General features: G+C 41.1%; 1 long non-coding RNA gene across 1 annotated transcript in view; it reads left to right on the top strand.

Annotated features, from left to right (window-relative positions):
• The window catches only part of LOC119121732, a 76,414-nt gene that overhangs the window by 61,563 nt on the left and 2,096 nt on the right, over window positions 1-12,755 (top strand). The window lies entirely within an intron of this gene.

The raw sequence follows: 12,755 nt of genomic DNA, 5'->3' as shown, positions 1-12,755 counted from the left end.
TCGTTCCAAGTTCACGTTCTCATTTGCCAAAACCACCTGCCTACGGACAGCACAGCGAAATACACAATCATACGCAGTGGCGGTTCTACACTGATTTACACCCTGGGCGGCCCTCCCTCATAAAAAAAAAAAGAAAAATTCACACAGATGTTGTTTGATAGAATGTGAGAAATTGAATATTGCATTTCTCAATTGCACGTTTCACTATTGCAATCACAACAGGAAACACTTTTTAAAGTGCACAAAGACAATGGGACAATTCTGGAAATTAGAGTTATCACCCACGTAGGGCGCCACAATGTCAATCGTGCACTTATCTGATGTAAGTGACCGGCTCTCCGTTTAAAGCAGGGGTCTCAAACTCCAGTCCTCGGGGGCCGCATTCCTACATGTTTTCCAAGTTTCCCTCGTTAAACACACCTGATTCAAATGATCAGTTCATCCTCACGTTCTGCAGGAGCCTGATAATTGAATCAGGTGTGTTTAACGAGGGAAACTTGGAAAACATGTAGGAATGCGGCCCCCGAGGACTGGAGTTTGAGACCCCTGGTTTAAAGGGTAAAATTCTGTACTTTAGCCCCTCTGCAGTAACGCAGTCTGTAGGGGAGACGAGAATTGATTTAGGCCAGTACAGAAAGAAGATTCGTTCCGAGTCAAACCGCTGTTCAGGTAACTAATCTATTGTTAGATTAATTCCATCATTTCCGGACGCCAGTCCCGCTGAAATCAAAGAAACCCGAGGGTTGAGTAACTACTTTGTCGAGACCCAGGATCTCCTCGATCGCGGCCGTTTCAGCGGCTCTCCTTTCCTATTAAGATTGTTGCTTTTGTTATCCGCTCGGAATAGTTTAGCTGTCTTGGTTAAGACCGCGGGAACTCGTTTATTTTCACTCGCGTACACTCACACTAGCTGAGCATAAGTTAACGGTTTCGAACCAGATTCTGACACTCCCTGATGTCAAGGATTAAAGCTGTCGTCATTTAAAAAAAGAACTGAACGGCTTAAAGTATGACTATGATAGAGAAACAAAGGAGATTTAAAGCATAAAAGATCAAAATAATCATTAATCGAAATTAAATGATTATAAAGTAGAAATTTAATGAATAAGCAAGAAAGAGAATTACAAGTTTCAATTATTCGAACAACTAACAATAATTTCCACTCACCATTCTCAATAGAGCAAAAATTATTCAGTCTCGAAGTTCTCTCGATTGAAAACTCAAACATATAGTAAAAAAGGGTAAGAAGCTAGAGGTCTAAAATGCTGTTTGGTGGAAGAGTCGAATGATCAGTTCTCCTTGTTCCAAAATCTGAATTCTGGTTAAAAGAACAGGCTGGCCTAAAGAATGGAGATGACGACGCCATAAAAATGGCTCCTCTCTCCTGCACGGAGGTCTGCACCTCCTAGCCTTTCTTTGAGCTTAAAATTTGACTAAGTCCAATTTGAAGATGGTATAAATTCATTTTAACGGACCTTGGGTTAATCTCAGAAAGAATGAAATCTATCTTTTGTCTAATCGGCGTTCTCGACCCACGGCAGTAGCCGCAGGGGCCATACCCCTGACGGGGAGAGCCCACCGGGCGAGAGAGAGCGATGCTCTTAGTCTGAACGAACCTTTTATATCAGTCCAGTTCGTGGGTACTATGCCTGCTTGGTCACTTACCAGTTTTTTTCCATGATGTCATACATTGGCCTCAGATGACCCAAATGCTTCCAGAATAGACTGCACCTGCATCTCGGCCGGTCTCAACCGGATTCAACCAGATGAGGTGACCATGTTCTCACGGAAGTAACAATTTTCTCAGGGATGCTTCATCCTGTTTCCCACTCCCAAATCTTGTCAACCGTCCATCAACGTGACATTTGCAAATGTTTTTTCTCTGACTTGTGTTCCGTCAAACAGCATTCTGTTTATGCCTCAACTGGAAAATCGTGACCGAGGTCACGCTCCTGTGTGGGATCTCAGTCTTCCACCACTTAGTATCACCATTAACCCTTTTCGCCTCCTTGTCTTCTCTCACATTTATACATTCATGTGTAAATGGAACATCAATATTACATACATCGTGACAATAATAACACATACTTTCACAATAGTCAATTTAACCCAATCATAACTATGATCGTGGATTCTCTTAGTTAGCAGGTTAAAACACTCAAGCATCTTCTAAACGTATTTTGACAAGCTGGTGACCTCTAGGTCAAGCTCAAGCGTGGGATTGCAGTCTTCCACCCACGGTATCACTGTCAGCCCCTTGTCCTTACTCAACTCTTAATACATTCATGTGTAAATGAAACATCAGTGCTATGATGCTGCTCAAGTTGCTACTAACTATACAGTATTGCAAAACAGAATAAAATAAAGTATATTGCAGCTTACTCTAACTGTGATTAACATGTCTCATTCTCATTAGCTAACGATGAGCATGGGCTTCCCTAGTTAGCAAATTAAAATATCGTAATTTTCGGACTATAAGTCGCACCGGAGTATAAGTCGCACCAGCCATAAAATGCCCAAAAAAGTGAAAAAAAACATATATAAGTCGCTCCGGAGTATAAGTCGCATTTTGGGGGGCAATTTATTCGACAAAATCCAACACCAAGAACAGTCATGAACGAGCAACAACAGGCTAAACGATAGGTATGCTAACGTGACATAAACACAAACAGAGCTGAGAACGGCCCTGACGTAAAATTCAGAGTTATTCAAAAAACTATTACATAAATAACACGTTAATAAAACCATCTGTGTCACTCCAATTCATTAAATCCATCAATCGTCCTTTGTCAACAATGCGTGCGCGCCGCTGACGGCTCTTGCACTTCAAAATATTCCACAGGCCCATATAACGATATATAAATTATATATCAAATAACTATTATATAAGCAATAATGTTATCAAACCATCTGTGCACTCTAAATCATTAAATCCATCGATCAAATTCCTCGTCCTTTGTCAACAACGCCGCGCGTGCGTGCCCCCTGACGTCAGCCTCGTCGTTATTCCACAGATCTACTATATAACTATATTGTAGCGTTAACAAAGTTCAAGGAAAGACGTGGGTTTGGTAAACGGCTCTTTATTTAACAAAACAAACTTACAGGCGTGTGGCGGCGTGGACTTCCAGCCACGGAAATGGAAGAGAGCTCCATAGACGATAGGTATGCTAACGTGACATAAACACAAACTAAGAGCTGAGAACGGCCCTGACGTAAAATTCAGAGTTATTCAAAAAACTATTACATAAATAACACGTTAATAAAACCATCTGTGTCACTCCAATTCATTAAATCCATCAATCGTCCTTTGTCAACAATGCGTGTGCGCCGCTGACTGCTCTTGCACTTCAAAATATTCCACAGGCCCATATAACGATATATAAATTATATATCAAATAACTATTATATAAGCAATAATGTTATCAAACCATCTGTGCACTCTAAATCATTAAATCCATCGATCAAATTCCTCGTCCTTTGTCAACAACGCCGCGCGTGCGCCCTGACGTCAGCCTCGTCGTTATTCCACAGATCTACTATATAACTATATTGTAGCGTTAACAAAGTTCAAGGAAAGACGTGGGTTTGGTAAACGGCTCTTTATTTAACAAAACAAACTTCCAGGCGTGTGGCGGCGTGGACCTCCAGCCACGGAAATGGAAGAGAGCTCCATAGAATAGGACCGGGCGTGCGTAAAAGCCATGACCGAGCCCCATCCACCGTCCCCGGACAGCCACCCGGCCGAGCGCCGGCCCTCGACTTCCATCCACGGAGGTGAAAGACAGCTCGGTAGAGTAGGACCGGGCGTGCGTAAAAGCATTGTCCGAGCCCCATCCACCGTCCCTGGACAGCCACCCGGCCGAGCGCCGGCCCCCGACTTCAATCCACGGAAGTGAAAGAGAGCTCCGTCGAATCAATCTTTGTCCTTTATGTAAACAACGCCGCGTCGCGCTGCTGACGTCGCGCTGCTGACCGCGACGTCGCGCTGCTGACCGCGACGTCGCGCTGCTGACGTCACTTGAAATTCAAATTACAGTAATCCCTTGCTACATTGCGGTTCGTTTATCGCGGTTTCATTTTTGTTTTTTGTTTTTTTGTTTTTTTTTGAAAATGTTTGAAAAAAAACACATATAAGTCGCTCCTGAGTATAAGTCGCCCCCCCACCCAAACTATGAAAAAAAAACGCGACTTATAGTCCGAAAATTACGGTACTCAAGCAGTTTCAAAGTATATTATAGTAAAACAAAATAATATAACATACTCCAAAATTGTGTCTTGCTGTGCTTCAGAACAAGTCTTCAGTTAATCGATGACTTTTAAACTATTAATTTACTATGTTAGGTCAATCTGACTTTGGCACCATCGTCTGGTGAAATTTGGAACGGGAATGGAGGTTTACTGGTTCAACCAACAAATTCCCCTTTACCATTTTAACAATAGTTAATTTTGAAGAACTAACTTTTAAGTAACCCCTACTCAGGCCCCCTTCTTCAGGTCTTCCATGTCAAGCTTTGAAATTTGGAATTTCATCTTAGCCAATTCGTCTGGGCCAAATTCAATACACACTCACGCACCATCTTTTACCATCCTATCCACCATGTAACTCGACAGTATAGACTAAAATTGGCAGAACAGCAATAATTTAGAAAAAAATAAGAATTATGGCTTTCACTTTTTTTGTCTATCTCATTAAATTGGCACTGGATAAGAACAACAGTCAATAATTTTCCACTATGTCACTCAAGAGGAGTGAAGAAGAGACTAAACCAATTTCACGTAACTTGGGGGTGACGTTATAGCTTTGTATTACCCATTTGACACAATTCAGAAAAGTGCAGGAATTTTATGCCTGTATTTATAATATCTACTATATCTATACATGACATGTGTTTTTGGGAAGAAATGTATTGCTTTTAGCCCACTAATGCCCACTATACAGTGGATCCCCCCTTTTCATCAACTCTTACCGTATTGGCCCGAATACAAGACGACCCTGATTATAAGATGACCTCCTTTTTCAAGACTCAAGTTTGAAGAAAGACTTTTTGAACACCAATTTTAATTTTTATACAGAAAATAATTAAAGTACATCTGAAACAAATGATTACAACAATATATATTCGAGAGAAAAAGCATGTTATTTTGCCTCATTCAAATCATGCAAAAACTGTCTATCACATCTTAATATCTGAACATTTAAATATGTAAACTAAAGTGCAATTACATTTGTAAATGAATGGCTTCTGGTTTTTGAAATGTAAATAAACCAATCTACTGTGATAAAACAACAAAATTGCAATAACTGCATTAACCATTAAAGTGAAGTCTAACTGTAATTGTAGTCTTGAAAACAAATCTGAATAAGGAAAAACATTGCAATAAAATAATGCAAACTGGTTAAAACTTGAGAGTAGCTGAGATCTGTCATGTCAGAACATTACTCCTCACAAACATCCTCTGCCTCGCTGTGCTCAGTGTCACTGGCCACGTACGCGCACACCCTCCTGTCGAACTCTTGAAAGCGGCCACTCTGAGGACCACGGAAAGCTTTTCTCTGATTGTGAGCACATTACACTCTGTGACACCATATTTCACAGCTGCTTTGCAATTGTTTGAAGACTGCCTCATTTATCACCATCATCTTGAAGTTTGCATCATAATTTCTCCTCAGGTGCTGGTTAACCTGGCCGATCTTCGACCCACTTTTCTCCAGATTGTCGCTACGTTTCTCCATTTTCTGTTCTCTTTTCTCTTCTTTTCTTTCTTACTGCTGGTTTTTTTATTTTTCTTCTTTGTGCTCCCGCTATTTTTATTTTCCATGACAAGGGTTCGCTTTGGCCTGGGGAGTTTAGTTCAGCATTTGCTTTAAAGATATCTGGCGCCATCTAGCATTGTGAATGGGTATAATGTCTAGACCCCGAATATAACATGACCCCCAATTTTTCAGTCTTATTTCAATGCAAAAAACACCGTCTTATATCCGGACCAATACGGTATACTCACAGGTGAATTGTTCCCCACGCGCCGCCTTTCCCCTTGTCCCCTTGGCAGTGTTTCCCAACCTTTTTTTCATTCACGGCACACATTTTCATTGGGGAAATAAATCTCGAGGCACACCACCAACAAAGATTTGTTGTGTTACACCGGCTTCTATATTAAAATCAGTTATATTACAACGAAAGACGTAAAGTCCTATTCCTATATATGTATGGAGAATTGAATAATTGAATACAAATAAATACTAAATCTTCTTTAAATTGTATTTATATTTTAAAATAAAAGTGACCGTTTTTTAAAAAAAGGTTTCAGACAGTGTAAGGCAATGTTTCCCAACCTTTTGTCAATCACAGCACACCTTTTCATTGGAAAAAATATCGAGGCCGCCACCAACAAAAATCTGTTAAGTGTTACACCAGCTTCTATATTAAAATCAGTTATATTACAACGAAAGACGTACTTTAGACGTCTATTTTAGGTCTACACATAGACCTAATATAGAGGTCTACACATAGACCTAATATAGACGTCTATATCAGGTTACAGAAATAACCACAATTCACACGGCTCAATGGTTGTTTAAAACAAAGCAATGTAACTTCTGTACCTTATTTATAAAACCTAGAGCTGGTTTAGGGTTTAATATTTCATATTTGATAGATTTAAATTTGTCGTCTATTTTCTATAGACCTAATATAGACGTCTAAATTAGGTCTCCACATAGGCTTAATATAAACGTCTATTTTAGGTTTACACATAGACCTAATTTAGACGTCTATATCAGGTTACAGAAATAACCACACTTCACATGTATGGTTGTTAAAAACAAAGCAAAACGACTTCTGTACATTATTTATACAACTTACAGCTTTCGAAATATGATCATATTTGATGTTTTTAATTTTATCGTCTAAATTAGGTCTACACATAGACCAAATATAGACGCCTAAATTAGGTCACACATAGACGGGAGGTCTAATAGAAGTCTATGGCTCACAGGGTATATATTGTGTGGTCATCCATAGCATTGTAGGTCAAAATTCTAACCGCTAGAGGGCAGACTATGTCCAGTGAATAAAGAGGCTATTCAAGATTCAAGAGTTTTTATTCGCCATGTTTGAGCGTGCCAAACAAGGAATTTGACTTCGGTAAATCACAGCCTCTGTTCAACATTTAGGTGACTAACAACACTCAGGACATGTGAAAAATGGCAAATATTCTCAAACATCCCCTGATTCCCTGTGAACTCAAAGCAGCAGTTTTTATTTGTAAAAGAACCCAACCCAACACATTGCGCTTCCATGTAGTGTTTTCCCCTTTTCATGACATTTACTTTGATACAGCAAACAGCACGTCGTGACGGCAAATTGATGCTACCACTTAAAAAGCTGTCAATAACTTTTCAGGATAGACATGTTTCCGTCCGATCGCGCAATCGCAGCGCGCCGGACGCATTATTGTCACAGGGCCGCTGACATTTATAGAAAATACAGTAATCCCTCATTTGTCGCGGATAATTGGTTCCAAAAACCACCCGCCATAAGTGAAATCCGCGAAGTAGGGTCACCCGCTTATCTGTACATTTTTTGTGTGTCAATAAATATATATGAAACCATTTAAGTGCATATTTTATTATAACATTAAATAATTGTTTCAAACGTGTAAATAATACATTAATAGTATAAATAATAGGGGTGTAAATCGCGGGTTTTGTCACGATACGATATAATATCGATACAAAGAACCACGATACGATATCTTAAAGCCTGCTGTGATTCATTCACGATACATCACGATATAGTGCTCCACGATCGATATTTTTATTTTATTTTATTTTTTCTAAATAAAAAATACAGAACAATATCCTGATTTATAACAATTCATACGCAAAATCAACAAGGTACTGCAAACTCTTTATTTAGGAAATTAGAAGAGTATTGTAGTATACAAAGTGCTTATTTTAACACTGAACTTTATCAAATTCCTATATTTTTTCTCATATAAGTAAAGAAAAATGAATATTCTTACACTTTAAAGTGCATTACTGAATTATTTATTTCCAATAATTTTAATTGTCCGTTGAGCCATCTTTTCTTTGGAATCCAAAGGGCTTCCAAACGAATGACTTGAAGCCCAAAGGGGAGCGAATTTCCTCGTCTTCTTGGACACTAGCCATAGCACCAGCCCAGGAGCCGCGTAGTTGTCGGCTCCCCTTTCACGTGCCTGCTCTGCTCACAACACAACACGCCGCGTACTGCTCCCGGAAAGAGGAAGCAAGCAACAATGAACTGGATTTCAAAATAAAGTCGCGTCTAATGTCCGAGGTCAAACACGGCGATATAAATCGATGTTTACGTTTAGCATCAATGCCAATAAATCGTAGAGCATTATATCGATTAATCGATGTGTATCGATGAATCGTTACACCCCTAATAAATAACATACAGAAAATTTTTATAAATATTGAAAACATAAATATACGTGTGTGCGTGCACTCTAACATGTTAACAAGAAGTACTGGGCAGGCTAACGAGTTAGCGGAAAGATACTAATTCGCGATCGTGCTAACACGCGAAAACGGACCTCTAAAGGAATGTAAACCAAAATTTGGAGCAATATTACAGTGTCCTAAAGCAGTGGTCCCCAACCACCGGGCCGCGGACCGGTACCGGTCCGTGGGTCACTTGGTACCGGGCCGCCAAGCCGCACAGGAAAAAAAATATATATATATATTTTTTTTTCATTGACGATCAATTCATTCAGGTCAAGACGCTCGTCCCAGTCACGTGACATGCTTCTCCAGTCGAGCCCGCAAAGCTAGCAAAAATGAGTAAGAATTTATTTTGAAAAATATAAAAAATTTGGCGAATCTCTCCCAATTACATCTGTCGGTGCATCTAAAAAATAAGGACTCTTGACACAGGACGCTCGTCTCGGTCACGTGACGTCACCACAGTCAAGCCCGCGAGGCAAGCAAAAATGAGCAAGAAACAGAGCAGTTTGGAAAGCTTCTTCGGAAAGGGAAAAACGTCCAACGAGGACACTGAAGAAGAAGAGGCTACGACTTCTAAGAAAAGGAAAGCTGCATTTAAAAGAACATTTCTGGAGTCCTACTTAAAATATGGATTTATCGCCACAGGTGACTCTGACGCACCAAGTGCACTCCGCATATGTGGCGAAAGGCTAGCTAACGAGGCAATGAAGCCTTCAAACCTGCTTTGGCACATGGAGACCAAGCATCCTGCATTTAAAGACAAACCTTAACCACTTCGGGTGTCATTGTCTCCGATTACGCCTAGATGGGAACGGCTCATTTCTGAGAAAAGAGCTCGGTGCTCCCACTAATTCAACGTTTTATTTTTATGTGGTTTATATTTGTTTTTATGCCAGTCGTATCATTTTATTTCATCCTATTTATATATATATAAATATTTAAATAATAAATATATAAATATATTTATTTATATAAAGGCTGGTCCGCGAAAATATTTCTGACACGTAACCGGTCCGTGGTGCAAAAAAGGTTGGGGACCACTGTCCTAAAGGTTAGACCAGGGATGGGCAAACTACGGCCCGCGGGCCACATCCGGCCCACGGGACCGTTTAATCCGGCCCGCCAACCCTGAACAAATTGTATTATTAAACTTTTTTTTTTGGTCATTTTGCCTGCAATGACTGCGTTTCCCCAGTAGATGGGGAACAGCTCGCCTGCGCATTTACTACCGGAAGCCGTGTCAGAAAGCTCGGTGCACACTCACAAGTGCGTGTACGTACTCAGTAGTACGGACATGGTGCACTCGCGCTCTATTTGTGGCAGTGCCGAATTTAGAGCGTGGGCTGTGACGACAGCATTCTTGTAATTCGCGCGCTGAGCTTTCAGATACAGTTTTACGCTAAAGCCACCCACAAACCTTCCCCTGGAATCCTTCTATTAAAATGAGTCGCCCAAGGAAAAGCAAGGTGGACACAGTGCCGAGTGTTTAAAAAAAGAGTGGCCAATTTGGCTCGACGTACGCGACGTGACGTTCAGCCACATGAACGTCAACATCAACCCGTCACAGATCGAGGTAAACGGACCAACACCTAGGATCTCTCCTAAGAATTGCCACAACAGATTTTACTCCAGACTATGACGCACTAGCAAAAAAGGGAGACCAACAACACTGTTCCCACTGAAAATGAAGGGGAGGCTCTCAAGTTTGTTGTAAAAAATGCATTTTGAATATTATTTGTACACATAGCAGGGATTGAAACTAGCGACCATTCTCATTTTCAAACAATGCAGGATGCTCAAGGACATTGATGCACCACCTGTTTGCGACTAATCTTAACCTGTAAAGTTCTTAAGGCTTACTTTAAGGAAGTGTTTCCCGTTTCCTCACCTCTGTTACCAGGTGTTTGTGAGTTAAAACTCTGCTCTGATTTTCAGATACCCCTCACCGTGTTGCCGTTTTGATTACTTTATTTGGATGTATGCTTTCACCGATTCTTCAAGATGATATATTTGGTCAGAATGTTTGCCGTTTGATGTGATCTCATAAGGTAAGCATCTTTCATTAATCTGACCTGCAGGCACTGAAGTGATGGAGACTGCTATTCATAATAACAGTGTCGTATTTTATGAGAATCACTGATAGCAGTTTTTTAGTGAATTATTATTATTATTTTTTTAATGCTGTTAATAAATGCATTTGTTTTCAAAAAACTTGTTTGGAATATCCATGCTTTACTACCTACTAAAGGCCAAAATCTTTTATGCAATGACCTTTACAGGTCGCTTATATTACTTCACACAAACACTACGTCCATCTGCTCCTGGTTCGGCCCTCCGGTCCAAATTTAGAACCCAGTTCGGCCCGCGAGTCAAAAAGTTTGCCCACCCCTGCGCTAACTCCAACTACTCGCAAAAGTAGTTTATATGGGTCACTTCATACATTTCAAGCAACATAAAATGCCTTGCATTAAAAACCTAAGCTGAATAAGTTTTAACCACGTTTAAAAAGTAAAGGATGTTAACTTTACCAAACCACCCCCCAACAAACACATACGTACAAACAAACTACTCACAAAAACATTCTTGAAACATGCAGAGCATGCTCTGTTCAAAATTATTACGTACCTAAATGCAGCCCTTCTTTGTTTTGTAGAAAAGTAAGTCGTTTTGGTTTTTTGTGTAGCAGCGTCGGCTGTTTCAAATTCGATGCAACTCGAAGTAGTGTTGGCTCGTGAGTGAACGATTCGTTCAAAGGAACGACTCCTTTCAGTGAACGAGAGTGAACAAATCACTTACTAAAGTGATTCGTTCTTTTTTCAGTTCATATGACTTCAACCAGTAGGTGTCGGTAATGGCCATTGAAGCCGTAAAACAAAACGAAGAAGAAAATGACGTAACTTCCCGTTCACGAACGAGTCGTGAATTGCATTTCCCGTTCACCGACGAACGAATCTGTGAGTGAATGAATCAGTGAGTGAGTGATTCGCATTTCCAGTTCATCGCGAGAACGGATCAGTGAGGGAACGAATCCTGACTGTCCCGTTCGCGAACGAGTCATTGGGTGAACTGCCTTTTCGTGCATCAATGGATCAGTCAGTGAACGTGTTGCGTCTCCTAGTGTGAACTATGTAAGCCAGAAGATTTAGATTTACGATTTACTTATAGTAGGTTTTAAATAACGTGTATGCATATATATGCCTAAATATTGTTATCCAATATATCGACTGCAGTTTAACATTAGATTGCTGGTTTGAGATGTACTTTTATTATTATTATTATTATTATTATTATTTTAATTAACATTTATGTTATAACTTGTCTGGTGTTTTAGTCCTTGTTTTTATATTCGCCAATCAAAACATAAAAATCAGACATTTGGTTAACTGCTTTATATGACAATAATATCAACACCCGTAAGGCGGCGGGCCCAGACAACATCCCAGGTCGAGCGCTGAAGGACTGCGCTAAGGAGCTGATGGGTGTCTTCACGGACATCTTTAACATTTCCCTGCAGCAGGCCATCGTCCCATCATGTTTCAAGGCCGCCACCATCGTACCTGTGCCGAAGAAACATGCTCCGTCCTGCTTCAATGACTACCGCCCCGTGGCACTGACACCCATCATCATGAAGTGCTTTGAGCGGCTTGTCATGGAGCACATCAGATCCATTCTCCCCCCCACCATAGAGCCCTTCCAGTTTGCGTACCGAGCCAAACGGTCCTCTGAGGATGCCATCTGCTCTGCCCTCCGCTCAGCCCTCACCCACCTGGAGAGAAGGGACTCATATGTGAGATTGCTGTTTGTGGATTTCAGTTCTGCATTCAACACCATTGTACCACAGCGACTCATCTACAAACTCGACAAGCTGGGCCTCAGTACCTACCTCTGCAACTGGCTACTGGACTTCCTCTGTCAGAGGCCTCAGGTAGTACGTGTTGGCGACAATATCTCCGCCAGCATTACGCTGAGCACGGGGGCCCCCCAGGGCTGCGTGCTCAGTCCGCTGCTCTTCACCCTGCTGACGCATGACTGCACTGCAACTTGCAGCAGCAACCGCGTGCTGAAATATGCCGACGACACGACTCTGGTGGGTCTCATCACCGAGGGCGACGAGACTCAATACAGGTCGGAGGTCGACCTTCTGGCCACGTGGTGCAGGGACAACAACCTCCTGCTGAACGTCAACAAGACCAAGGAGATTGTTGTTGACTTCTGGAAGGGTCACACCCAACACCTGCCACTGACCATCGACGGTGCTGTG

Source organism: Syngnathus acus, chromosome 4 (assembly GCF_901709675.1).
Source record: "Syngnathus acus chromosome 4, fSynAcu1.2, whole genome shotgun sequence".
Lineage (NCBI taxonomy): Eukaryota > Metazoa > Chordata > Actinopteri > Syngnathiformes > Syngnathidae > Syngnathus > Syngnathus acus.
The sequence above is the reverse complement of the archived record's forward strand: the minus strand, read 5'-3'. Positions and strand labels throughout refer to the sequence as shown.